Source organism: Canis lupus, chromosome 37, assembly GCF_003254725.2.
Source record: "Canis lupus dingo isolate Sandy chromosome 37, ASM325472v2, whole genome shotgun sequence".
Lineage (NCBI taxonomy): Eukaryota > Metazoa > Chordata > Mammalia > Carnivora > Canidae > Canis > Canis lupus.
In genome coordinates, this window is record NC_064279.1 from 3,431,060 (window position 1) to 3,458,719 (window position 27,660).

General features: G+C 34.4%; 2 long non-coding RNA genes across 2 annotated transcripts in view; one reads left to right on the forward strand and one right to left on the reverse strand.

The window, feature by feature from the left end:
* The window catches only part of LOC125754515 (uncharacterized), a 72,503-nt gene extending 65,790 nt beyond the window's left edge, over nt 1–6,713 (forward strand). Inside the window, exon 3 of the long non-coding RNA XR_007408938.1 lies at nt 6,641–6,713. This is a non-coding gene — a long non-coding RNA (uncharacterized LOC125754515). The remainder of the gene's footprint in view (nt 1–6,640) is intronic.
* Nucleotides 442–27,330, reverse strand: LOC118353458 (uncharacterized). The gene is made up of 3 exons (XR_004812409.2): nt 27,121–27,330; nt 1,629–1,728; nt 442–568 (listed from the first exon to the last, which is right to left on the reverse strand). It is a non-coding gene; the product is annotated as an uncharacterized LOC118353458 (long non-coding RNA).
* Between the last annotated feature and the right edge of the window lie 330 nt (nt 27,331–27,660).

Sequence of the window (27,660 nt, forward strand, 5' to 3'; positions counted from 1 at the left end):
TACAACACATATTCATAACATGAATGTTAGAAATATAAGAAATAATACAGAATATGAAAGTGTGAAAAGGAAATAGAAAAACTGAGGATAAGGAAATGTAAAAAAATAATATTCACAGTAATAGACATAACATTAGGTGAATTTTGGATAACAGACCTTAAAAATATTTTATTTATTTATTTGAGAGAGAGAGAGTTGGGGGAGCAACAAGGGAGGAGCAGAGGGAGAGGGAGAAGCAGACTCCACATTGAGTGCAGAGCCCGATGCAGTGCCTGCCCACAACCTTGACATCACGACCTGAGCCGAAATCGCGTCACATGCTTAACCGATTGAGCCCTCCAGGCCCCTGGAGAGTTTTTTTTTTTTTTTTTTTTCTTTATGAACATTTGTAGATCTCTGATTATATTAAATAATAAAAGAAAGTTCAGCATTGAATTAAAAATGTTTAGAAATTCCTTAAGAATTGCATATTGAGAACCCTAGAAATTAAAGAAACAGATAGTGAAGTTCATATTTTTCTTCTTTTTCCATTGAGTTTATTTTTCCTCAGTCGCTTTATTAGTGGTATCTAGGAATAAATAAAGAGAGGCAGGTTTAACGAATCTGATGTTACAATACTTGTGAGTACTCCATTCAATCCATCAGCATGATTTATTGCAATAAATGAAATATTGTGCTAACTTTGACTATTGAGATTGTAAAATATGGAGGTTGTTAGGAAAGTCTGGAAAAATGAGAATACTTTTTTTTAGGATAAAGGAATCAATATTCTTTCAGATGATATGTGTAAAGAATATGTTTATTCTTTAATTTTGAATATCGTTTTCAACTGAATATCTAACTTCTTTTTTTTCTTTTTTTGAATATCTACTTCTTAACAAGTCTGGATATGCGCCACAATTTCAAAGCTATTTATTTTTCATGAGTACTTTTAGTAATATTTGACAACCTTCCTTCTAACCACCCCCAGGAATGATATTTTAAATACCAATGCTGTTGATAGGGCTTGTTTCTGTGTGTAGGCTGAGAATTTATCATCAGCCAAAAGGTGATATTCCTAGGATCTTAATTATTATTTTTTTCTTTTTCTTTTTCTTTGAGACTTCAGGCATAAAAATCTGTTTGGGAATTGATTCCTCTCTGTGTATTTGGATTTAATTGTTATATGCTGCAAATTGCTTGCTGTTAACATCCATTATTTTATTTCCTTTAATTTGTAAAACTATATTAAATGTTCTTCTTGTGAATGCATAGATCATAGACTTAGTACAAATGACCTCTAAAGTTTATATAAGTGAATTGCATGGCTTGAAGCCATTACTGTATCTTTGCATTACTTTGTCTCTTTAATTTTAGGAAATGATTGTAGCTCTATATATGTATATATACAATATATGTGTATATAATAAAGCTGTCAGTCATCGTCCTATGTCACACAATGGATTAAAAACCATGTGACAGTTTGTAATCCAAGTTGTGTATATATTGCACAGCTCCTAGGTGTGATGCCTCAGATCTCATTCAACATTTCTGAGTCTAATTGTCCTATTCTGAACAATACATACAAGTCTTGTAAAGGGAGACAATTCCACTGTTGACACATATTGAGACTGTATACATACTTTTACCTTGATTTAAATGAGATAATGCTGTTGAATCTGGTTCAAGATGAAAGTTTGAGAAAGCTTCTTCCCTGTCCTCCATTCCCACTCCACCTCTCAGTTTCTGCTGAAATAATTTAAGTTATATTTAAATTAGAGCAAAGATTCTTGGAAAACAAGAACAGATGCCAGATATTTGGAAGATTTTCTTTGCAATAGAAAGTAAATAAAATTAAATTGACTGAGACTTCCATAGCAAAAATTACCAGCTGTAGAACAAATTGGTTCTTCCCTAGACAGCTCTGAAAAGACCAGTTTAGAGCCAATAAATATAAAGCATAGAAATGAATTTTTAGAAGGTTATCAGGGTCATTAATACTGCACGGGAAACTGATGGACATTTAATACCCTATCCTGTGGTCTGAATGTCTGTTTCTCCCCTCGCCCTCTTCATACCACTGAAATCCTAACCTCCAGTATGATGCTATTCAGAGGTGGGATCTTTGGGAGTGATTAGACTGTGAGGATGAAGCCATAATGAATGGGATTATTCCTCTATAAAAGAGACCTCAGAGAGATCCCTAACCTTTTCCACCACGTGCAAACACAAAAGCCAACAGTCTGTGATTTGGAATATACTCACCTGACAATGCTGGCACCCTGATCTTGGACTTCCAGTTCCCAGAAATGTGAGGGGTAAATGTCTGTAGTTTATAAGCTACCCACTTTGTGATATTTTTATAGCAGCCCAAATAGACTAAGATACCCTTCTTCCTCATTCTATTTAGTTCTGTTAGCAACAGCTTCCTCTCTCTAATGTAAGGCACTTATTCTTCTTTCTCTAAAATAAGTGATCTACCCAGATAATTTTTTAACATGAGATTCATTATATGATTTGAACACACTTTGAGGTTATCCTCTATCCTCACAATAGAAAGAGAGCAGGAAAAAAGGGGGAAAATGCGTCTTTGTTTAATATGGAAAAATACTAAGCAGATTCATTTCCAAATTAAATATTTCTTTACTTTGGACATTACAATGGTTCCCAGACTGCCCACTGGCCTCCTGATTACTCTACCATAGTAAAAAATAACATTAATCGTTCACTTGAGAGAGTGTTTAGAAAACAAACCCAGAGAACCACAGAGAAAAAGATGACTCCCTATAGTAGTAAAGTTAGTCCATCATTTAAAAAAAAAAAAAATATATATATATATATATATGATATATGAGTGATAAGAATCACTAGTACAAAAGAGGACAAGGTGAAATCTCCACAAAATAATTATGAATGATTCAGTAGAGAAGAATTTTAAAATAAAACTCTACTACTATTATTATTTCAGAAGATATTTTAAGCTAAATATCTAAGAAAGTGATGCAAAGCAAAAAGAAAAATTCAACAAAATTACCTTTGGCAGTTAAAAATTATTTGCCAAATATAACTATATAATATGATAAAAATATTGTCAATATGGAAGCCTAGAAGATAAAGTCAAAGGAATTCTGAGTAAAGACTAAAGATGTAATATGTTTCAAAATATACCATAAATTTTGGGGTTTCAGCATCTTAATAAGGTAATTTCAGAGTGGAATAAGAAACAATGAGAAGGAAAGAAAATAGAGACTAATGAAATTTTTGAGATATTATATTATGATATAAAGAATATCTTAAAATCTCCCAGAGAAACTAACATAAAGAGGAATAAGAATTGCATTTGAAACAACCTGTCATGAGCAACACTGAATGTTGGAGGTCATAAAGCAATGCACTCATAGTTCCTTATGGCAAGTGCTTTTGAACATGGTATTAATATTTTATCAACCAGGTGTGACAGTAAATAAAGAAATGCATATACATACATATATTCAAGACCTTTACCAATACTTCATCCCCACTTCATGAAATACCACACAACCCTCCCTCACATACAAATACACACACACACACACACACACACACGAATGCTTTAAGGTGATAAAGCAAAGGGAACACTTAAGTGAAATATTTAGATTTATAAAAGTAACCAACTTTGTAAAAAATAAGTTCAAAGTTGTTATGTCTGAGAGAAGCATAAAGAGATTTAGAGAATATATTTAGCATTTCGTTTAACATTTCATTATATTTGTTTGATTCTTTTAAATTCATGAATATCTGTAATGATGATAACGATGGCAAAGATTCAAAAAGATTAAACACTGTATGTCTTTAGTTTATTGCATTTATTCAATACACATTTACTGAGTGCTTAGCTTGGGCTAGGCTTGGTGCTAGGTGTGAGGGGTGACAGTACTGTACTCACAATACTAGCATGGTGGGGAAGAATGCAAACTTTAAACTCAGATTGCACAGGTGTTTATTTCTATTTTAATATATATTCATTGTGTGATTTCAAAGTTTATTAATCTCTTTGTACCTCAGTTTCTTCCTCTGGAAAAGAGTAATAGTGGTACCTACTTCCTTAAGGTTGTCATGAGGATTAAATTAGTTTAATCTAATTTATTTTTTAAAATTTATAAGAGCGCTTGTCACATGGCAAATGCATAAAAATGCAACTATTATTCCTATCATTACACTTTAATGGGAAGAACATACGATTCTACAAATCCATACAATAAAATAAGATGGGCCTATTACTTTTATATATTGTATGTCATGGGAACATATATCTGTCTAATGGAAACATATGCCTTTATTTTAAAGCATTGTTTCTAAGAGAGAAATAACAGCTACTCTTTTAAAAACTAAACACTTAGGTGATGAAGAATGCTGTAAAACTACACTTATCCCGAAAGCTCAGAAACCTAGACTCCAGGCACCATTCACATTCTATGCAGTCATTTACATAAACCATCTGGAATCTGGCATCTGTATTCCAGATTTATGATTTAGAGCCTTAGGAGCTTTTTAAAAAGCATTAAACCTTCACTTTTTTTTTCACTAAAGTCAATTTATTTTAGGATGTTATCTTCTGCAATATAATTATATATCCTCGTTTTGTATATTTTTTCCTGAGTAAATTAAATGTTTTCTTTTTTTATGACATAATTATTTTTTAAGATTGTCTTTCATTCTATAGCTCCTTACAAACATTAAGAATTGTAGTGATTGTTTCATAATTTATATTTGAGTATTCGATAGATGGGTTCTTTTTTGAGATGATTTCTGTATTAACTTGGCACCAAGGAATTGATGTCTCTTTTCCTCCCAGATCCTTCAATTTGGACATTACCATACTTCCAGGAGAGGCTTAATCAGATGAGCTTGTCTTGAAAGGATAGTAATAAAATAACAGGTTCTTTAATCTAGTCACAGTAGTAGAGGAAAGATTTTACTAGGGAGGAGAACTAGGATATCAAGAAGAGCCTAGTTTGTAGTTTTAAGAGGGCATCAAATCTAACAGAAATGAAGATAAAACGGAAATAATGAACAATAGGGCATAGATGAGAATGAGGAGGTAAATAAAAGTAGATGAACAAAATGTTCCAAAGTGAATGGTTCAGTTTTAAAACAGTGAATTCCAAATATGTAACAGTGTTGAGATGATGGATTCCCAGAGACTCCATACAAAATTAGAGATGCCATTTTTAAACAGAAATTTCCTTACCTTGATTTTAATACCAATTTCTAACTATCAATTTTTTCCTGACCTCTTCTTCACATCACTAATGAATCAATATTGATTAAAACATCACTTTTATGCTGAAGGAAAAATAACATGAAGCCTAATCTATTCTGCTCATTAATTTTATTATACCTAATATATGCAAATTCATTATATTTGGTAGCAATACTCTATACTATTTCGTACAGAAGTTCACCTTCCTTCCCCCCCAACAACATTGTGCTAACTTTTACATTTGAAGTTTTGCTTTCGCTCATATTCTTAGTTGGCATGCCCTCCATTACACCTGTTATATAACCAACTGCTATGCATCTCAACTCTTAACTCAAATATTCTCAGAAAACTTTTTAACTCCATTGAATTCTACTTATTTAATATTTTATTTTATTTAGTTTTTATTTATTTATTCATGAGAGACACACAGATGCAGAGACATAAGTAGAGGCAAAAGCAGGCTCCCTGCAGGTAGCCATATGTGGCACTCGATCCCGGGACCCCAGGATCCCACCCTGAGCCAAAAGCAGACACTCAACCATTGGTGTCCCTATTCTTTAAATATCTATTTATATATAATAAAAATTTATTTCCCACCTAGATTTTTTCCATTGAATTCAAATTCTTTTCTCTCATGTTTCTTGATAATTTTTCAGCACAAGGTAAGATTGGTTATACCCTGTCAATATTTAAATAAAAATTAATTTCATTTGCCTTTTTACCTCCCTTTTTCTTTGTTTTAATAATTAAGCAACAATTTTTTGGCAGGCAACTATTTTTTAATGCTTTATTGTGAGAGCTAAGACCTCACCATAATATTGATCAGTAATAGTGACAGTGGACCTCTTTGTCTTTTCACCTTAATGGAAATCATCCTACATTCACTATTAATATGATTTGCTTATTTAAAAAAAAATAGAGACTGTATTGTTTGTTTATATATTAAAAATTTCTCTGAGCTAAAATGTAACACTTTCATGTAGGAGATATTGCTTATTGAATTTTTAAGTGTAAATTCTATAGTTTAATGCAAAAGGCTCTTCATTTCCATATGGGAAAAGGGGGGAAATAACTGTAGAAAAAAATAAAAGATAAAACCTTTAATTTAGGAAAAGTTCAGTGCCATTGAATTTAATAAGAATTTACTTTCTAAGTGTTGATATTCCTGTCTTCTTCCTCTTTGAGCTTACAGGATACGATCAACCAGACTTAGACCCTTTAGGCAGGAGAGTGGAAGCATCTTTTTTAGGAAATCTGAATAGCTCAAGATGATACCGAAATATATTTAAATTGGTGTGTTTTCGGTGACAAAGCTCAGCCAGATCACCCTGTGCTAAACTCCATAGTTGGTAAGTCTTACTCATGGACAAAGAACTTTCAACCCACTTTTCAATGTCTTTCTTTTTTTTTAAATATGAGCACACACGAAAGTGTCATCATCTATCTGTGGAATCAACCAGAAAGGCACCTGGAAGAAACAATAATTATGTAAGTATAGAAATCTGTAATATCTTTGAGAGATAAAATAATTTACTGCATCCCTGAACAAGAATAGGTTGCTATTGAAAAAGAGTATCTGGAACATAATAAAGTAAGCTCTTCAAAATTAAAATTAAAATGATATAAATTAAAAGCTCAAAAAAGTTTTGGAAAAAAATTGAGAAAAATCTCTTACAAAGAAGAATATGGAAAATAGGAAACAAAAGGTGTAGTAATTAGTTCTCTATCAATGTCCAACTAGTATGAGTTACAGAGAGAAAACAAGGAAAAATAGAAGGGAGGGAATCATTAATGACAAATCTGTAGTAATCAATAGAGTACTGGTACAAAAATAGACACATAGATCAATGGAACATAATAGAGACTTCAGAAATAAAACCACATTTATATGGTCAATTTATCTATGACAAAGGAGACAAGAAAAACAATGGGAGGAAAGACAGTCTTTTCAATAAACGGTCCTGGGAAAACTGGACAGCTACATGAAAAAGAATGAAACTGGAGCACTTTTTAACACCATGCACAAAAATAAACTTAAAATTGATTAAAGACCTTAATGTGAGACCTAAAACCATAAAAATCCTAGAAGAGAGAATCAGAACTGTAAATACACATTACAAACTGCTGGTTGCCAGAGGCAGGGCATAGGGTGAAAGGGCAGGGGAGATGCAGGCCTCCCGTTATGGAATCAGAGTCATAGGAATACAGTTAATGATATTATTATAGTGATTTAATGGGACAGATAGTAGCTATACTTATGCTGAATATAGTATCATGTATAAACTTGTCAAATCAGTAAATTGTACACCTGAAGCTAATGTAATATTGTGTGTAAACTATCCTAAAAATGTAGACAAAATAGTACAATGAAAAAGTCCAATTTGTATTTTTAAATAGATCTATAGTGAGTATTCATTCAGCTGGACTTACTAGAAAAGAAGCTCTGCATTTTCCACAATCATGTATCTATTCTCTCAATGTATCTGCAAATATATGTCAATCAATAATTTTGGAATTGTCTGCATAATATTTATTTCACCAAAGAGAATCTCTTTGTTTCACTCTTGGATACTGGAAGAATTCACTTAAACTTTTTATTTTTTTAAATTTTTGTTCATTTTTTTCAAAGTTCTGGTTGATGTGAGAATATATCTTTCCAAGGACTTGGTTCTAAATAACCTTTGTCTATTTCTTATAACTTCAATTACTCTGCCCATTTACTCCTCAGGAATAAAGGATCTATTCTTTTCTTAAGCTGTTATGAAAAAGCCAAGTCCAAAGTACAAATATTTTTTCCATGTAGTATTTCATATATTCCTTTTTAAATGCCCGATCAAAAAAAAAAAAACCAAAAAAAAACAACAACAACAGATAAATGCCCAATCAAATGAAAGTTCAATAGGACTAGATTATTCTCTCTCCAAAGAGCATTAGGAAATGATACATGTTCTTTGCTCAGATTTTAACTTTGCTCAATTCTCAGGGCTCTAAGAGTGATTAATCTTGCATTTCACATTGATAAAACTATTTTATATCCTACTATAAATTCTAGTCTACTCGGCCCTTTTCTTTTCTCCAAGAGGAATAAATGCCAAATTTGAATTATTAAATTAATAATGATAAATATATAAACATATTTAATTCTCTGCTAATGTAAGAACAACTGACATTTCATCTTCCAGTAAGATATATTTGTTAATGAAGAGAATGTATTAAGCACAGTTCCTTGAAAACTTCTCCTATGTGGATTTTTTATTGTAAAAAAACAACTCATGGATGCATTGAAAAATACATCAACATAAATTTATTGTTACAATGTATGAGAAAGTATTCAAAATATGTAAAGATTTTAATAGAAAAAGTACAAGATTGAAAAATATTTTAAAATATGTTTCCTAAGTATGTTTCTATATCATATAATGTTATTCAATATTTTATTATATATACTCATTGTGTTCAACATTGAACACTCATCTTATTTTTATTACCATTTTATACGTGAAGATTCTAGATCCACAGATCTTCGATGAATTGTAAAGAGTCACATGATTAGTAACAGATCGGGTGTAGTACTGGGAAGATCATCCCCAGTTGCCATTCCCAAATTCAGTCACAATGTCTGTTGTTTGAAATATATATTATCTTCTCCCTCTCACTGTATCAATCCTTAACTCATCAATTATAGAGCTTGTCATCTATAGACAGAAGGGCAGTAATGGAAAAATAGACATAAATGTGCTGATGTTATGACTAACAATTAACATGAATCCAATGAATGGTTAATTTTACAAAAGAGCCTACAAAGAGGATAGTTACTTAATGACAGTCGCATTTTAACATGAATAGAACATTTTTTCCACTTTTCATTGTATTTTGCAGTTCAATCTGTGTCATGAATCCTTGATCTGAAATAAATTCACCATACTATTTGAAGATTAGAAAAATGTGTGTCTTCCCTCTAAAAACTCATAATTCTTCATGGAAGTGAAGGGAAATAGCTCAAATATGCCCCAAATATGTCCTTTTTCCACTAATTATCTTATACATTTCTATATGGTTCCTCACTCATCGCTCATTATTAGTGTTTTCCCTTCCTAATGGATAAGGTACACTAACATTGTTTACTTTTATTATTAACACAGAAAACTATTATATTTGTTATTCTGGATCATGCAAAAATGAAATCCTTTAAAAAAATCCTTGTGTAAAAGGATCAAATGACATTTCTAGTTCCTGACTTATAAACTTTAGTGATTACTAGAAAAACAGGTGGGTGATGGGAGGCTTAATCCTTGGGGAATCTACAGGTAAAATAAATCGACTTTCTCCACAGTACCTTCATAAAACTCAAGATGTCTTTCATTGATGTAAAAGAAAATTTTGAATGCCAGCCATTAATCAAAACAAATCAGTCATTTTGATTAGTTCAGTGTGAAACTAGAATAAATTTCTAGGCAAGTACATTCATTACATTATCAAAAGCCAACAAATATGTATGCCTAAGTCATGACCATGCCAGGTCATGACCCCGGAGCCCTAGGATCAAGTCTTGCATCAGGCTTCCCGCAGGGAGCCTGCTTCTCCCTCTGCCTGTGTCTCTGCCTCTCTCTCTCTCTCTCTCTGTCTCTCATGAATAAAAAAATAAAAAAAAAATAAAAAATACGGCTAGTATAAAAAATGACAAAAATTATTGTGGTAGATATTACAAAGCTAGTTATAGGGATGTCCAAAGCTGAATATTGTCAATTAAAATAGTCAAACTTTCTAACAAAGTAATTTTGGTGGTAGGATATTTTCTAACACAAGTAATGTTTCTATCTATTCTCTATCTATCATCTGTTTATCCACCTCTCTCGGTCATTTACCATCTATCATCCATCTATCTACCTATCATCTACATATCTATCCCCAAATAAACTGAAAATAATGGAGTAAATCCATCTATAAATTTTATCAAAAGAAACTCCATAAGTTTATTACTCATTTTCACTGCCTTGTAGTCCTGTAACATGTCAAATTATGCATATATAGATGACAGTAAATAGCAGAAATTGGTATTTGGTAACCACAACCACCAGGAAAACAACTAGAATTGTATTGGATTCTTGATTCCTTGCAACAAGGGAAGGTGCCACATGAGGTGTCTCAGCAGAAGAATGTTATAGAAATCGGAATTGTGTTAACAGATTTTGAACAGGATTCAAAAGAGAAGGGTTTTGCTTTCATTGGATGGCATTAAGAAGTAAAGGTAATTCTATTATTGAATATCTTAATTATTTAGAAAGTTATAAGAATTGAGCAAGTCTAAAGTGGCAATTTCTAAAGCAACAGTCTTTTACTTTAACCGAGTTGTTCGAACATTCCTGTGGTTTGTATAATGTATTGCTTATGTTTGTGTTCAGATTTGGATATAAAGTGGTCTTATTTTTGTCTTGCTCTGCCACAGTTAGATAATAATCTTGTCTGATGGTGTTTTATGAAGTTATGTTCCACAGGAGAACATCCTGGTTTAAGTTGGGAATGCCAGGTCAACTTGAAGCAAAAATAGTCATAGCTATTTGTTAGCTTCTGACCAGGAAAAGCTGCTCTCTTCTTTCTCACAGATTTTCTCAAATATTCTGCAAAGCTAATATCTCACTCACCTACTACTTTGTTAAAAATTTCACACAATAGGAGGAGGGGCAAGAGGGCGGAAGAGTAGGGTCCCTAAGTCACCTGTCCCCACCACATTACCTAGACAACCTTCAAATCACCCTGAAAATCTACGAATTCGGCCTGAGATTTAAAGAGAGACCAGCTGGAATGCTACAGTGAGAAGACTTCGCGCTTCTATCAGGTAGGAAGACGGGGGAAAAAGAAGGAAAGAAACAAAAGGCCTCCAAGGGGGAGGGGCCCACGAGTAGCCGGGCTGAGGCCCGGGCGAGTGTCCCCAGGACAGGAGAGCCCCGTCCCGGAGAAGCAGGAGCTGCACCGACCTTCCCGGGGGAAAGGGGCTCGCGGGGAGTTGGAGCAGGACCCAGGAGGGCGGGGATGCCCTCGGGCTCCCTGGGACAGTAACAGGCACCTGCGCCCCGGGAGAGTGCGCCGAGCTCCCTAAGGGCTGCAGCGCGCACGGCGGGGCCCGGAGCAGCTCGGAGGGCTCGGGGGCGGCTCCACCGAGGGGGCTGCGGGGCGGGAGCAGCTCGGGGGGCTCGGGGGCGGCTCCACGGAGGGGGCTGCGGGGCGGGAGCAGCTCGGGGGGCTCGGGGGCGGCTCCACGGAGGGGGCTGCCGGGCCGGAACGCAAATCCAACAGCGCAGACCGGAGCACAGGGCGCTGGGACACAGCCCAGGATCCCGCCTCCCCCCGGGACAGGCAGAGGCCGGGAGGGCCCAGGACAGCAAGGACGCTCCTGCCCCGAGCTGAGCAGATCAGCGGCCCCGCCAGGAGCCTCCAGGCCCTGCAGACCGAGAGCTCCGTGGTGACTGCGGGGGCTGACTCCAGGGCTGCAGAGCTGCCGCCGCCACTGGGGCTGTTCCTCCTGGGCCCTCGCGGGGTAAACACCCCCCACTGAGCCCTGCACCAGGCGGGGGCAGAGCAGCTCCCCCACGTGCTCTCACCTGAGAATCAGCACAACAGGCCCCTCCCACAGAAGACCAGCTAGACGACAAGTTCCAGGGGAAGCCAAGGGACTTAAAGTACACATTATCAGAAGATATTCCACCCTGGTTTTTTTTTTTTTTTTTTCTTTTTGATTTCTGTTTGCTTCCCCCACCCGTTTTTCCCTTTCATTCTTTTTCTTTCTCTTTCTCTTTTTCTTCTTTTTTCTTTTTTCTTCCTTTTTTCTTTTTTCTTTTTCTCTTTTCTTTCCTTCTTTCTCTTTTTCTCCTTTTCCCAATACAACTTGTTTTTGGCCATTCTGCACTGAGCAAAATGACTAGAAAGAAAACCTCACCTCAAAAGAAAGAATCAGAAACAGTCCTCTCTCCCACAGAGTTACAAAATCTGGATTACAATTCAATGTCAGAAAGCCAATTCAGAAGCACTATTATACAGCTACTGGGGGCTCTAGAAAAAAGCATAAAGGACTCAAGAGACTTCATGACTGCAGAATTTAGATCCAATCAGGCAGAAATTAAAAATCAATTGAATGAGATGCAATCCAAACTAGAAGTCCTAACGACGAGGGTTAACGAGGTGGAAGAACGAGTGAGCGACATAGAAGACAAGTTGATGGAAAAGAGGGAAACTGAGGAAAAAAGAGACAGTGAAAAGACCATGAGGTTAGATTAAAGGAAATAAACGACAGCCTGAGGAAGAAGAACCTACGTGTAATTGGGGTTCCCGAGGGCACCGAAAGGGACAGAGGGCCAGAATATGTATTTGAACAAATCATAGCTGAAAACTTTCCTAATCTGGGAAGGGAAACAGGCATTCAGATCCAGGAAATAGAGAGATCCCCCCCTAAAATCAAGAAAAACCGTTCAACACCTCGACATTTAATAGTGAAGCTTGCAAATTCCAAAGATAAAGAGAAGATCCGTAAAGCAGCAAGACACAAGAAATCCCTGACTTTTATGGGGAGGAGTATTAGGGTAACAGCAGACCTCTCCACAGAGACCTGGCAGGCCAGAAAGGGCTGGCGGGATATATTCAGGGTCCTAAATGAGAAGAACATGCAACCAAGAATACTTTATCCAGCAAGGCTCTCATTCAAAATGGAAGGAGAGATAAAGAGCTCCCAAGACAGGCAGAAACTGAAAGAATATGTGACCTCCAAACCAGCTCTGCAAGAAATTTTAAGGGGGACTCTTAAAATTCCCCTTTAAAAAGAAGTTCAGTGCAACAATCCACAAAAACAAGGACTGAATAGATATCATGATGACACGAAACTCATATCTGTCATACTATCTGTCAATAGTAACTCTGAACGTGAACGGGCTTAATGACCCCATCAAAAGGCGCAGGATTTCAGACTGGATAAAAAAGCAGGACCCATCTATTTGCTGTCTACAAGAGACTCATTTTAGATAGATGGACACCTACGGCCTGAAAATAAAAGGTTGGAGAACCATTTACCATTCGAATGGTCCTCAAAAGAAAGCAGGGGTAGCCATCCTTATATCAGATAAACTAAAATTTACCCGGAAGACTATAGTGAGAGATGAAGAGGGACACTATCTCATCTATCCAACAAGAGGACTTAACAATCCTCAATATATATGCCCCGAATATTAAAACCAATTAATAACCAAAGTGAAGAAATACTTAGATAATAATACACTTATACTTGGTGACTTCAATCTAGCTCCTTCTACACTCAATAGGTCTTCTAAGCACAACATCTCCAAAGAAACGAGAGCTTTAAATGAAACAGATGGATTTCACAGATATCTACAGAACTTTACATCCAAACTCAACTGAATACACATTCTTCTCAAGTGCACATGGAACTTTCTCCAGAATAGACCACATAGTGGGTCACAAATTGGGTCTGAACCGATACCAAAAGATTGGGATCATCCCCTGCATATTCTCAGACCATAATGCCTTGAAATTAGAACTAAATCACAACAAGGAGTTTGGAAGGACCTCAAACACGTGGAGATTAAGGACCATCCTGCTAAAAGATGAAAGGGTCAACCAGGAAATTAAGGAAGAATTAAAAAGATTCATGGAAACTAATGAGAATGAAGATACAACCGTTCAAAATCTTTGGGATGCAGCAAAAGCAGTCCTGAGGGGGAAATACATCACAATACAAGCATCCATTCAAAAACTGGAAAGAACTCAAATACAAAAGCTAACCTTACACATAAAGGAGCTAGAGAAAAAACAGCAGATTGACCCCATGCCCAGCAGAAGAAGAGAGTTAATTAAAATTTGAGCAGAACTCAACGAAATCGAGACCAGAAGAACTGTAGAACAGATCAACAGAACCAGGAGTTGGTTCTTTTGAAATAATTAATAAGATAGATAAACCATTAGCCAACCTTATTTAAAAGAAGAGAGAGAAGACTCAAATTAATAAAATTATGAATGAGGAAGGAGAGATCACTACCAACACCAAGGAAATACAAACGATTTTAAAAACATATTATGAACAGCTCTACGCCAATAAATTAGGTAATCTGGAAGAAATGGACGCATTCCTGGAAAGCCACAAACTACCAAAACTGGAACAGGAAGAAATAGAAAACCTGAACAGGCCAATAACCAGGGAGGAAATTGAAGCAGTCATCAAAAACCTCCCAAGACACAAGAGTCCAGGGCCAGATGGCTTCCCAGGGGAATTCTATCAAACGTTTAAAGAAGAAACCATACCTATTCTACTAAAGCTGTTTGGAAAGATAGAAAGAGATGGAGTACTTCCAAATTCGTGCTATGAGGCCAGCCTCACCTTAATTCCAAAACCAGACAAAGACCCCACCAAAAAGGAGAATTACAGACCAATATCCCTGATGAACATGGATGCAAAAATTCTCAACAAGATACTGGCCAATAGGATCCAACAGCACATTAAGAAAATTATTCACCATGACCAAGTAGGATTTATCCCCGGGACACAAGGCTGGTTCAACACTCATAAAACAATCAATGTGATTCATCATATCAGCAAGAGAAAAACCAAGAACCATATGATCCTCTCATTAGATGCAGAGAAAGCATTTGACAACATACAGCATCCATTACTGATGAAAACTCTTCAGAGTGTAGGGATAGAGGGAACATTCCTCAATATCTTAAAAGCCATCTACGAAAAGCCCACAGCAAATATCATTCTCAATGGGGAAGCACTGGGAGCCTTTCCCCTAAGATCAGGAACAAGACAGGGATGTCCACTCTCACCACTGCTGTTCAACATAATACTGGAAGTCCTAGCCTTAGCAATCAGACAACAAAAAGACTAAAGGCATTCAAATTGGCAAAGAAGAAGTCAAACTCTCCCTCTTCGCCGATGACATGATACTCTACATAGAAAACCCAAAAGCCTCCACCCCAAGATTGCTAGAACTCATACAGCATTTGGTAGCATGGCAGGATACAAAATCAATGCCCAGAAATCAGTGGCATTTCTATACACTAACAATGAGACTGAAGAAGGAGAAATTAAGGAGTCAATCCCATTTACAATTGCACCCAAAAGCATAAGATACCTAGGAATAAACCTCACCAAAGAGGTAAAGGATCTATACCCTCAAAACTATAGAACACTTCTGAAAGAAATTGAGGAAGACACAAAGAGATGGAAAAATATTCCATGCTCATAGATTGGCAGAATTAACATTTTGAAAATGTCAATGTTACTCAGGGCAATTTACACATTTAATGCAATCCCTATCAAAATACCATGGACTTTCTTCAGAGAGTTAGAAAAAAATATTTTAAGATTTGTGTGGAATCAGAAAAGACCCCGAAGAGCCAGGGGAATTTTAAAAAAGAAAACCCTATCTGGGGGCATCACAATGCCAGATTTCAGGTTGTACTACAAAGCTGTGGTCATCAAGACAGTGTGGTCCTGGCACAAAAACAGACACATAGATCAGTGGAACAGAATAGAGAATCCAGAAGTGGACCCTGAACTTTATGGCCAACTAATATTCGATAAAGGAGGAAAGACTATCCATTGGAAGAAAGACAGTCTCTTCAATAAATGGTGCTGGGAAAATTGGACATCCACATGCAGAAGAATGAAACTAGACCATTCTCTTGCACCAGACACAAAGATAAACTCAAAATGGATGAAAGATCTAAATGTGAGACAAGATTCCATCAAAATCCTAGAGGAGAACACAGGCAACACCCTTTTTGAATTTGGCCACAGAAACTTCTTGCAAGATACATCCACGAAGGCAAAAGAAACAAAAGCAAAAATGATCTATTGGAACTTCATCAAGATAAGAAGCTTTTGCACAGCAAAGGATACAGTCAACAAAACTAAAAGACAACCTACAGAATGGGAGAAGATATTTGCAAATGACGGATCAGATAAAGGGCTAGTTTCCAAGATCTATAGAGAACTTCTTAAACTCAACACCAAAGAAACAAACAATCCAATCATGAAATGGGCAAAAGACATGAAGAGAAATCTCACAGAGGAAGACATAGACATGGCCAACACACACATGAGAAAATGCTCCGCATCACTTGCCATCAGGGAAATACAAATCAAAACCATGATGAGATACCACCTCACACCAGTGAGAATGGGGAAAATTAACAAGGCAGGAAACCACAAATGTTGGAGAGGATGCGGAGAAAAGGGAACCCTCTTACACTGTTGGTGGGAATCTGAACTGGTGCAGCCACTCTGGAAAACTGTGTGGAGGTTCCTCAAAGAGTTAAAAATAGACCTGCCCTACGACCCAGCAATTGCACTGCTGGGGATTTACCCCAAAGATACAGATACAGTGAAATGCCAGAACACCTGCACCCCGATGTTTCTAGCAGCAATGTCCACAATAGTCAAACTGTGGAAGGAGCCTCGGTGTCCATCGAAGGATGAATGGATAAAGAAGATGTGGTTTATGTATACAATGGAATATTACTCAGCCATTAGAAACGACAAATACCCACCATTTGCTTCAACGTGGATGGAACTGGAGGGTATTATGCTGAGTGAAATAAGTCAATCGGAGGAGGACTAACATTATATGGTCCCATTCATTTGGGGAATATAAATAATAGTGAAAGGGAATATAAGGGAAGGGAGAAGAAATGTGTGGGAAATATCAGAAAGGGAGACAGAACATAAAGACTCCTATTTCTGGGAAACGAACTAGGGGTGGTGGAAGGGGAGGAGGGCGGGGGGTGGGGGTGAGTGGGTGATGGGCACTGAGGGGGACACTTGACGGGATGAGCACTGGGTGTTATTCTGTATGTTGGTAAATTGACCACCAATAAAAATTATTTTATTAAAAAAATAAATAAAATAAAATCTCAAAAAAAAATTTCACCCAATAAATGACTCAAATCACTGATATAAAATGCATACACCTACAGATCAGTAATACCTCTCTGAAACAGTACTTTCATGGGAGGACTGTGATAACTCAACAGCAGAAAAGTACAAGAGGATTAGAATATAGTGATAAATCTGTCTTGTTTTAAACTACTAAGTTTGTGGTAAGTTGCTATGACAGCAATAGGTAACTAATGCAATGGACTTTGTCCAACAATGTGAAATTAACATTTTCAAGTGAAAATTTTGAGGAGGACTCAGAGGAACAAGGTTCTGCTTTCATTGGATGGCATTAAAAAGTAAAAGTAATTCTATTGTTGAGTGTCTTAACTATTTCTTTTTTTGTTGAGGAATAGAGCTATACAAATTGAATGGTCTTCTTTTTAAAAACAGGCATTTTTTGAGGAAAAAAAGGCATTTAGGACACAAAACCTAATATAATATATTCAACTTAGGGGAAACTAAATTTATGTTAATCGAGTGAAGGAAAACAGACATAAATGTAATTATGTGATATGGCCTATGTCTACTACCTTGAAGACAGCATGAATAAAAAGAAGTTTTGAGATCTCACTTAAGAAATAGTAAAATCTGAAGCATATCTATTCTGATCTTCTAACTGGGTCAATATAGCAAACTAAAGTTCATGCCACAATATTAGTGACACTTATTTATGTATTATAAGTTAGAGGGAATGCAATCTTGAAAAATTATGTTTCTATTAATTTTAGCATAATTGACTAAGTTCAAATGTTGAATAAGTTTATATATTTAGATATATATAGTAGAAGGAATCAAGTGCCATTCTTGATTCATAATAACTTAATTTATTAAAAAGAAGCATCCAGATTCATTGCTAGAAACTCTTTATTTTAAGATGAGAAAAAAATCAAAGTACATGGAGAATAAGGAAGTGCTTTGTGGTCAATGATTTTTGATTCACATTTCAAAGAAAATTAGAGGCAAACGTAAGAGAATAAGCAAAAAAGGGACTTATTGTTGCAAAAATCCAGATGGTCTGACAGTCTGAAAAACATATACTTGTCTCCGGACACCTCTGTCTTACTTTCTCTTACATTCATCTCAATGTGGAGAGGGCTACTTAATGCTCAGAGAATATGGGTAACAACTATTATTTTATTCTAAAAAAAGTTATTTGATAAAATACAGATTTAGTTGAGTGAGTTGAATTTTTAAATTTTATCTTTGCTCTATGTTAGCACTACCAAAATAAGGTTTTGAAAATGTTATCAGTCTGTAAAATGTATGCTTATTTCATTGTTCTTTTCTTACTAAAGAAATCTGACTAATCACTAGGTAGATTAATTTACATCGTGAGCCTTCAAGTTGGTGTAATTATCTCATTTTTCAAATTTGTTTATGGGCAAAACCAACTTCTCTAAAGGTCATGAAGACCTAGCAATATTGATGTGCCCTCAATACATTTTTTTTTTTTCGGTGATACTTCTACTAGCACACAGAAATGTAAAAGGTGAAAGAATAATCTCAAATCTCCATTTCTCAAAGATAAAGAGAAGACAGTACTCAAAAAAGTTGGCATTTGAAGTATGCATCAATTATTGTAAAACATATCATGTATCTTATCTTTATTTACAATCATCAAATCAGATAAAACTGGGAATAGGGACTATGAAATAATTAGTTTAATTGAGCTAAATGATTTTTTTCTTACAAAAACAACGACAACAACATGAATTTCACCTCAATAAGATTTGGATTGACACCAGCTAAAGTGAATTCTGGGTAAATTTTCTCTGCATTATATGAGAAATAGAAATATCCCATGAGAGGGACTTCAGTCATTACCACTCTAGGCCATGGGCTTATCTTTAGATCGACTGGGTCTTTAGTGAGCTGATCAGTGAAAAGTTAGCTCTTGGTACTTTCTGACCCAATAGGTACAGCTTTCACTATATTTAATACAATTGTTATTTACTTTTCTCTCCTCTGTCAAGCCCTATCTTTTTTCCCTGTGAAAACTTAATATTTGACAAGGAATTTTTCTATGAGACAGACTTGGGATGAAAGAAAGCTTTATTATTGCAAACTGTGAAACCTCAGTAAGTGTCTAAGTTTCACTCTGAATTTCTGAGCCATTGGCTGGTTAAATATGAAGTGAGAAATATATGTTAAGAGCTTAGCAAAATGTGTGTTCTCCAGTAAGCATTTAATAAGCGAGAGGGGCCACTGTATTACAACTGTGCCCAGATAATTCCTTGGCTCTCTATCTAGACGATTTGGAACGCTCATGTTAGTCCTTCTAAGGTGGCATTATCTTGAATTTCAACTCGTGATCAGTTTTTTGAAAAATTATTCATATCACCTGCCTTCCACTCTTTGACAGTTTCTTGAGTGTATGCCTTATGCCAGAATGACAGAGGAATTGATATTTTTTTCATATAAAGTGGAAAATAGATGCATTTGACAATATATTGCATCAGATAATCAGTATTATAAGATAAATTCATAAAATTAAAAGATTGAAGTTAGTAACTAGTGGCAGCCTCGTGATATGACCTATGCTCGTGACTATAACTCCCCTTATTGTGTGTCTGGTGCAGACCAATCTGTGTCTACCCTATCCTTTCAGGTCCTTATTTCTGGGTCTCAAACATAAAAAATCCATCAGGATCTATAAGTTTTAAATTTAATTATAACATTAGGATATCATTAGGATATTTTGGTTTGTCCTATTAAGCCTGTGGGTATTTCTTTCTTATAATATTTTACAGTTTTTGTTATGAGTTTTATTGAGATGCACACCACCCTACAATATTCATTTAAAGTGTCCAATTAGGTGAATTTTAACATATTCACAGAATTGTGTTTCCATTACGTCAATTCTAGAACATTTTTCTTATCCCAAAAAGGAATTACACCCCTTAGCCATCACCCTCCAATTTTCCTATTCCCCCTAGCTGTAGGCTACCACTACTCTGTTTTCTGTCTCTACAGATTTTCCTATTCTAGGCATTTCATGTATAAATGGAATAATTCAATATGTGTTCCTTCGTTTCTTTCACTTAGCACAATATTTTCAAGTTTCATTCATGTTGTAGTATGTGTCAATATTTTATTCGTTTTTATTGGCAAATAATATTGCATCGTATGGTTATACTGCATTTTGATGATCTAGCTATCATTTGCTGGGTTTTCCATTGTTTCTACCTTCTGATTATTGTGAATAGTTCTTTTATAAACATTTGTGTACAAGTATTTTTTGTGCATTTTTATTCTCTTGAGAATATACTCAGGAGTGGAATCTATGATACTTATGTTCATATGCTTAAGGACTACCTAATGATCTTCCAAGGCAGCTGTACCATTTTACATTACCAGCAACAATTTATGAAAGTTCCAATTTCTTTACATCCTTACCAACACTTTATATCTCTCTATTTGATTACAGCTGTCCTAGTGAGTGTGAAGTATTTCATTATCTTCTTTTATTTTTTTATTTTTTTAAAATTTATTTTATTTTTTTTTATTTATTTTATTTTTTTATTTTTTGAAGTATTTCATTATCTTTTTTTATTACATTTTTCCTGCTGGCTAATGCTGGTGGCTATTTTTTTCTGGTCTTAATCATGTATCTTCTTTGGAGTCTTATCTATTCAGATAATTAGGTTGTTTGACTTCCCCGAGTTGTAATCTTTCTTCATATACTATAGATGCAAGCCCCTTATTTAATATATGATTTGGAAAAATGTACCCCCACTTGGTAGATTGTCTTTTCATTTTTTTAATTGTGCCTTTTTAAGCACAGAAGGTGTGAATTTTGATGATGCCCAGTTTATCTATTTTATCTCTTGTCACTTGCCTGTGCTTTGATGTAGTTGTTACGTTTTAATATAAAAGTCATATGTAATCAGGATGAAATATTTGGAAATAACAGAAAATTTTAAATAAAACCCACAATCCTTAACCACCATTCAAAGGCAACCACTATTAATATTTTAGTATCTTCTTTAGCTTTTCCATTTATTTGACAAGGTTGATATTGTTGTATATACCCTTCTTCTAGTGCTTATCTTTTAAATTAATATTATAGTCAAGGTATTTTCCAACCCTTACAGCTCTTTTAAGCAATGTCTTTTAAAATGTTCAATTGCATTTATTGATCACAGTTTAGTCTAAAATTTCCCTCAGTATTGTACTGAACATTTAGATGTTCTCATTGTTTTATCATTTCCATATCTTAAATTATTTCATCAATCAAGATGCTCCAAAGCAGACTATTATGTAAAAGAGTTATGAATATATTTAAAGTCCTTGATATAAATTGGCCATTTGCTTTCCAGTATACCAATTATACTACCACTAGTGATAATTGAGCTCTCACTGCTTTCTCTTTATATTTATCTGATTTAAATTTTAGTAGATGAAAGGGTTTTGTATTTAACATGTGGATTTAAATTTCTGAATTTTTATTTCATATCATGGATTTTTATAAGAATAAAAATATTATTTCACAAAAGCAAATAAATGTGCTTTCAGAAGTTGAAGTTGGGCTACTTGAAAAATCTCTATCTTTTCTCTATATTTTTAATATTAGACTCTACTTATTAATTTCTCAAATGAAGCTTTTTTCTTCATCTGCTAGCTTTTGCTTTTTATAACAGGGTACCAGAGTAAAAAGTATTGATTTCCTTGACAGAAAGAAAGAAAAGAAACACTTGTGTTTTATCTTCTATAATGTTCTCATTAACACTTTGTACAAAACAGTAATGGCTTAATACATTGAACGGAGAAAAATCCAGTGGAATATATCATTATAGTATGGTATAAAACAAGTTGAATGAGTGATCTGTAATTCTGAAATATGAAATCTACATTAGGAGACTGAATGACAAAAATGAAAGGCAAGATGCTCTAGATAACTTGCTGCTAAAAATCTCCCAAAATTTGCTTCATTTAATTTCTTTATAACCTACTGACAAGGATGATATATTACTTATTATTTTAAAAGAGTCCTCAATAAACCAGAAAAGTGATGAAATGCTCTTTTGAGCCTAGACTCAGAAATAATTATAATTATCTGCACTATTTAGCTGGAAAAGAATCAGACACTGTGCATGGTCTGTTACTTCTACTATGATATTTGATAATCTATACATACAAGTCATTGAAGGTCACTCAACCTTAGAATGCTTCAAATGGACTTAGTTAGTCTTAAATGAATAGTCAAGTATATGTGCTACTTTTCAATTACCCACCTGTCTTAAAGCTACTTAAGTATGAATTTTTGAATCGTGAACACATTGATTTTATCTGCCATTGATAAAACTTAAAAAAACTCAGTTATTTTGGACTTGTAAATATACTTTATTGAATAGACTATTAGAATGGTAAATATATAGTTATTTCACACTGTAGATGTTTGCCACCAAATGAAGCTAGAATCATAATTCTTAATTAAGTGCAATGTGTTCTTTTATCTTGTTTTGAGTAAGCAATATGCCATCATTGTGAAAATAATAGACATTTTCCTGTGGCTTCCATAGCACTAATGTGGATGTTTAAAAATGTGAAAACAATTTTGAAATGTATAAGCATATGCTTACACATGGATTCGCAAAAACTGTATTATATAACCTTGTTAAGAGAGTCCTAACATAATAACAATTTTACATATTAGACCCACAATTATCTTTAGTCCTATGGGATCTGTTTCCCGGGTATTTTCTATAATTGATCCAGTTCTCACTGCCAGCAAAAGCATGAAGGTTAAAAACTGCATCTCCAGATTCTAAAGTTACTGTAGGATTTTATCTATGTTTATTACATTTCAGTATATCAGATCTTTATTTCATTTCTAATTGAGGGAGAACTCATGAAAAATTTTCTATTGTAAACATATTTTATTTTATTTTTTAATTTTTTTACATTTTTTCTCCCAAGATTTTATTTAAATTCAAGTTAGTTAACATATAATGCAGTATTGATTTCAGGAGTAGAATTTAGTGATTCATCACTGACATATAACACCCAGTGCTCATCCCCACAAGTGCCCTCCATAGTGCCCATCACCCATTTAGCCCATATCCCCACCCAGCAACCCTTAGTTTGTTTGTTTTCTAAATTTAAGAATCTTTTTGGGTTTACCTCCCTCTGTGTTCTAATCTTATTTTATTTTTCCTTCCCTTCCCATATGTTGACCTGTTTTGTTTATTAAATTCCACATTATGAATGAAATCACTTGATATTTGTCTTTCTTTGACTTATTTCATTTATACACTCTGGCTCCATCCACATCATTGCAAATGGCAAGATTTCATTCTTTTTGATGGCCGAGCAATATTCCATTATATATATAAATATATATAATATATAATAAATATATATAATACATATTTTATATGTTAATATATATAATATATTTATATTATATATAATGTGTACTGCATCTTCTTTATTCATTCATTACATTGTGGACACATTTTAATTGATATCAGTAGAAAGAGGTGGTGATGAGTGTGGTATATCCATGTTTTAACTATCAAGTACAAATGAAACAATCCTTTGCCTATTATCCATGTGTCTAGGCCCAGCCGATTGTGTCTTATAACATTCTCCAAATTGTACAGAATGAAGCAAAACACAGTATACATCAGGATGTTTAAAACTAAACACCAAAATTATCTCCTGAGATCTATTTTCAGTTAGTAACATATCCATAAGGAGTTGGATCATTTCCCAATTCTTAGTTATCAAATAGGGATGTAATTTGATAAATAGATTGTGGATGGGAAAAGTGGCTTTAACAAAAAAAGAGATATTGTACTATAATCTTCAGCTAGATGCAATAAATGGTCAACAAGGAAGCTCCTGACCACCATTGTGGTTAGATATGTATGTACAATGCATAGAATTGTGCCTGGCATATAATATACTCCCACACGTGTTGTCATTATTCAAATATGAGTTATTTGTGGGTTTGGTGCTTTCATTGAGATAATATTGAGAGTATCAGATATAAAATTAGAGATAGGTTTGTTAGTAAAATTGATAATTTTCTTAATAAAAGGCAAAGTTAGTGAGAAAAAGTATTGAGTCATTCATAAGCCTTTTAAGACTGAGAATTAGTATATATACATCCTCCACTGAACTTTTCAGGGTAAGGTTTTCCAAGTACCTTTTGATGAACTTCCAAGTTATTGATCTATGCACCTTATGCATGAAAAATAAATAAAATGTTATGTCCTCATTGTGAGACTGGGTGGATACTGGGAAGGCAGAAAATGTGATATGTGATATTTGCAATATTTCACTAAGGCAGAATTATCACTGGCAGAGGATACAATGCTAAAAGCAAAAATTTATGACAGTTAAGGTAAACATATACGTTTGAGAGTTGACTCATAGATGAGTCAGTATTCTTTAAGTACAGCAGGAATTTTGAACCAATCAAAACTTATATTTTTATGCCATTAGAAAATAACATGACAAATGGCACTGAAAATCAGTGAACTTATAAAATATCTTAAAACAGGAGAGTATATCTTTCTCTATCTTTTTAGTTTCTTTCGTTTTAAACTTAACATATATTAAAAATTCCACACGCTGTGGGGAAAAACAAAAGGTAATGTATTCATTTGAACTAAAGATTTAAGATGGCTATTTTATGTAGTTAAATCAAAATAAATCGATAAACAATTATTTTTATACAACCTCATCCTCCTTTGAATACCACTATTAATCTTGAATTAATTTTCTCATACAATTGTTATAACAAGTAACAACATTATTGGTTTTTATATCCCAAATCCTATTTTTTTAAAAAAATATAAAGGGCAAGGAGAAATATATTCTCTACAAATCAATATTAAAGAAACAAATTAAAGCTATATTTCATTTATATAACCAAGTCACAAGATTGACTATTCCCTGTTAGGGTACAAACAAATCTTTTATAATGGGTAACAAAAATAGTAAATTTTGCTTTTTTTCATTCTCACATCCATAACTCCTTTTATAATATGTTTAATCACTAGCTTTCATTACCAAAAATTGCTTATGTGCACCATGAAGTCTAAATGCAAGGAGACTATTATCCTACAAAGGATTCTGGTCAATACATGCGTTTTCCTAAGACTTCACTACCGTATAATATTCATCCTTCTCTTAGACCCTAACTATACACTAGATGCCAGGCTCTCTAACCTAATTTCTGTTATGACTTTATCTTGACTTATTTCACCTATTAGTTTTCTGTTGCCTCAACTCAACTGTAAACTACAGGTCCCTATCTTCAGTCCAGTGAGAGAACTACGTCATCTCACTAGAAGACCTTACTGTAAGTTCAGTTTGCACATGTTCAAAATGAAGCTCATGTGCTTTCTAATATAACATTAACCTTTACTTGAGACCCCATGAAAGATAAACTCCTTGCCATCTACACAATAATTTCTCAGTAGTTTCCTATTTCTGTAGAAACTTAACAAACTTATTTTTTAAAATAGAAGTTTTTTTTTTTCTCTCTCTTTTGGCTAGAATTGTATGTCTTGCTTCTGAAAATTTGCTATTTCCCATTCACTGGCACTCATTTTCATCATAATTGAGCTTAATATTAAGGCTAAAAGGTCATAATATATTCTTACCCCACCAAGGCAAGGGGCAAAATTTTATTAAGGAAGAATGGACACTATATTTCTTATTTCATTTAAATTAATTGCTAATCCTATTAGCCTATGCAAAATTGTGAGAGTTCTACATAAGAGAGAGCTCCAAGGCCCATCTTATAGTAGATCTGTGTGAAAAGAAAGAACAGTGTGGACCACGAGGGAGAATGTTCCAAGTGAGCCAAGATAATTGAGCTGTTCTATTTCTAATTCCCTTAACTTGGTCACTACAAGCTACTTCTTCTAGCATGGAAATCCACTTATGCACCTGATGTTGAGCCACAGTTTGGGAATCCTGTAAAATATGAATTTGAACAAAAGAAATTAATCTTGAGCTTCCCCTAGAGGGTAGACCATGTAACTATCTCATATTGTTGGTGACATAATTGTTAAAGAAATGATTTGAGGTGGATGATGTTATTTATCTCTCTTCCATATATCTATTCTTTGATTATATGGAGCCATTTTATATAGTTTAATAATATTTGTGTTTCATATTGTTTTCATGAAGAGAGTTTAGTATTTGTAGGCATCCAGAAATAAATTTTGACCTACTTTAAATTCCTTTTATTTAAAGAAATTATTTGATAAATAATTTTCCTCAGGAGTTTGAATTTCCTTTATGCTTTATCTTCAAATTGTTTTTTTAAATATCAGTAGACATCCTTTTATTTTATTTGTATCACATTAATAATCAGTGCTTACCAGAGTGATCTCTTTAAATCCACTTTTTAAAACTTGGCCCATGTTACTAATTTGAAAATATTTAGGTATTTCTCTGAATTCTCAATAATCACTTTATGTTTCACATATTCTTTTGAAGTTGGAGACCCTGTGTAATTTACCTCCCTAGAAAGAGCATGGCAAATGAGAAATGAGACAAGACAGTAATTAAGACAGACTTTCATTTTACTGTCATTGGCAGTTAAATGTGACAGTTACAGTGAATATTTCATAACAAGCCATTCCCTAGACAATGAGACTGACATTTGTAAACAGTTTAAAGATAGTGAGTAGAGATTTCATGATTGGATGAGTGATAAAATAGAAGTAAAACTCATCCTAATGATACCCTTGTGCCCTCAATGTTATCCACTACAGCACGACTCCTAATTCTGATTGAAGAAGGCCAGTGAAGTTCACATGAAACAATGAATGATTTAATGATGAACTACCTGAGTATACTATAGTCTACAGAACTTATTTATTTGTTCTTAGTATTTTGTAATTGTCTGAGAATGAAAGCCAACTCAACCACTATATGTGGTTTCTAATATTCAGAGCATAAAAGGATATTGTGGGCAGTCCCTACTTACCTTGTTTTCATACTTTCAGTTTTCATTTCTTTACCCAGAAGTTGGTTTTCCTCTCTTATGCCACCATACACTAGCATGATTTAATCATAACTCTGAAATCATAATGAAAAAGAATATTGCATAGAAAAGGAAAAAGCTTCAAGCCTACTCTGACAGTGCCAGGGGATTATGGGAAAGAGGAAGACAGAGATTGAAGGGGGGCGTTTGCAGAATTTGTAATCAAGAGTAGCAAGAAGAGGAAATAAGAGCTCTGGAGTATTTACCATAAGAGGTAGAGTTACTTGAAGGAACTATTTAAATTATTAAACTGAGATGAGTTAACATATCAATTCATTCAGCAAATACATATTAAGGATCTACTGTGTGTCAGGTACTGTTTGGGTGCTAAGGATACGGTATTTGTTAAACAAACTCTGCCTCGATGGGGCCTACAATGCATGTGGGAAGAGAGCCAATAAAAAAATTCAGAAACATAATTAGTACATTTTCAAATGGTAATAAGGGCTCTATAGAATCATAAAATTGGTTATAGCAGTAAGG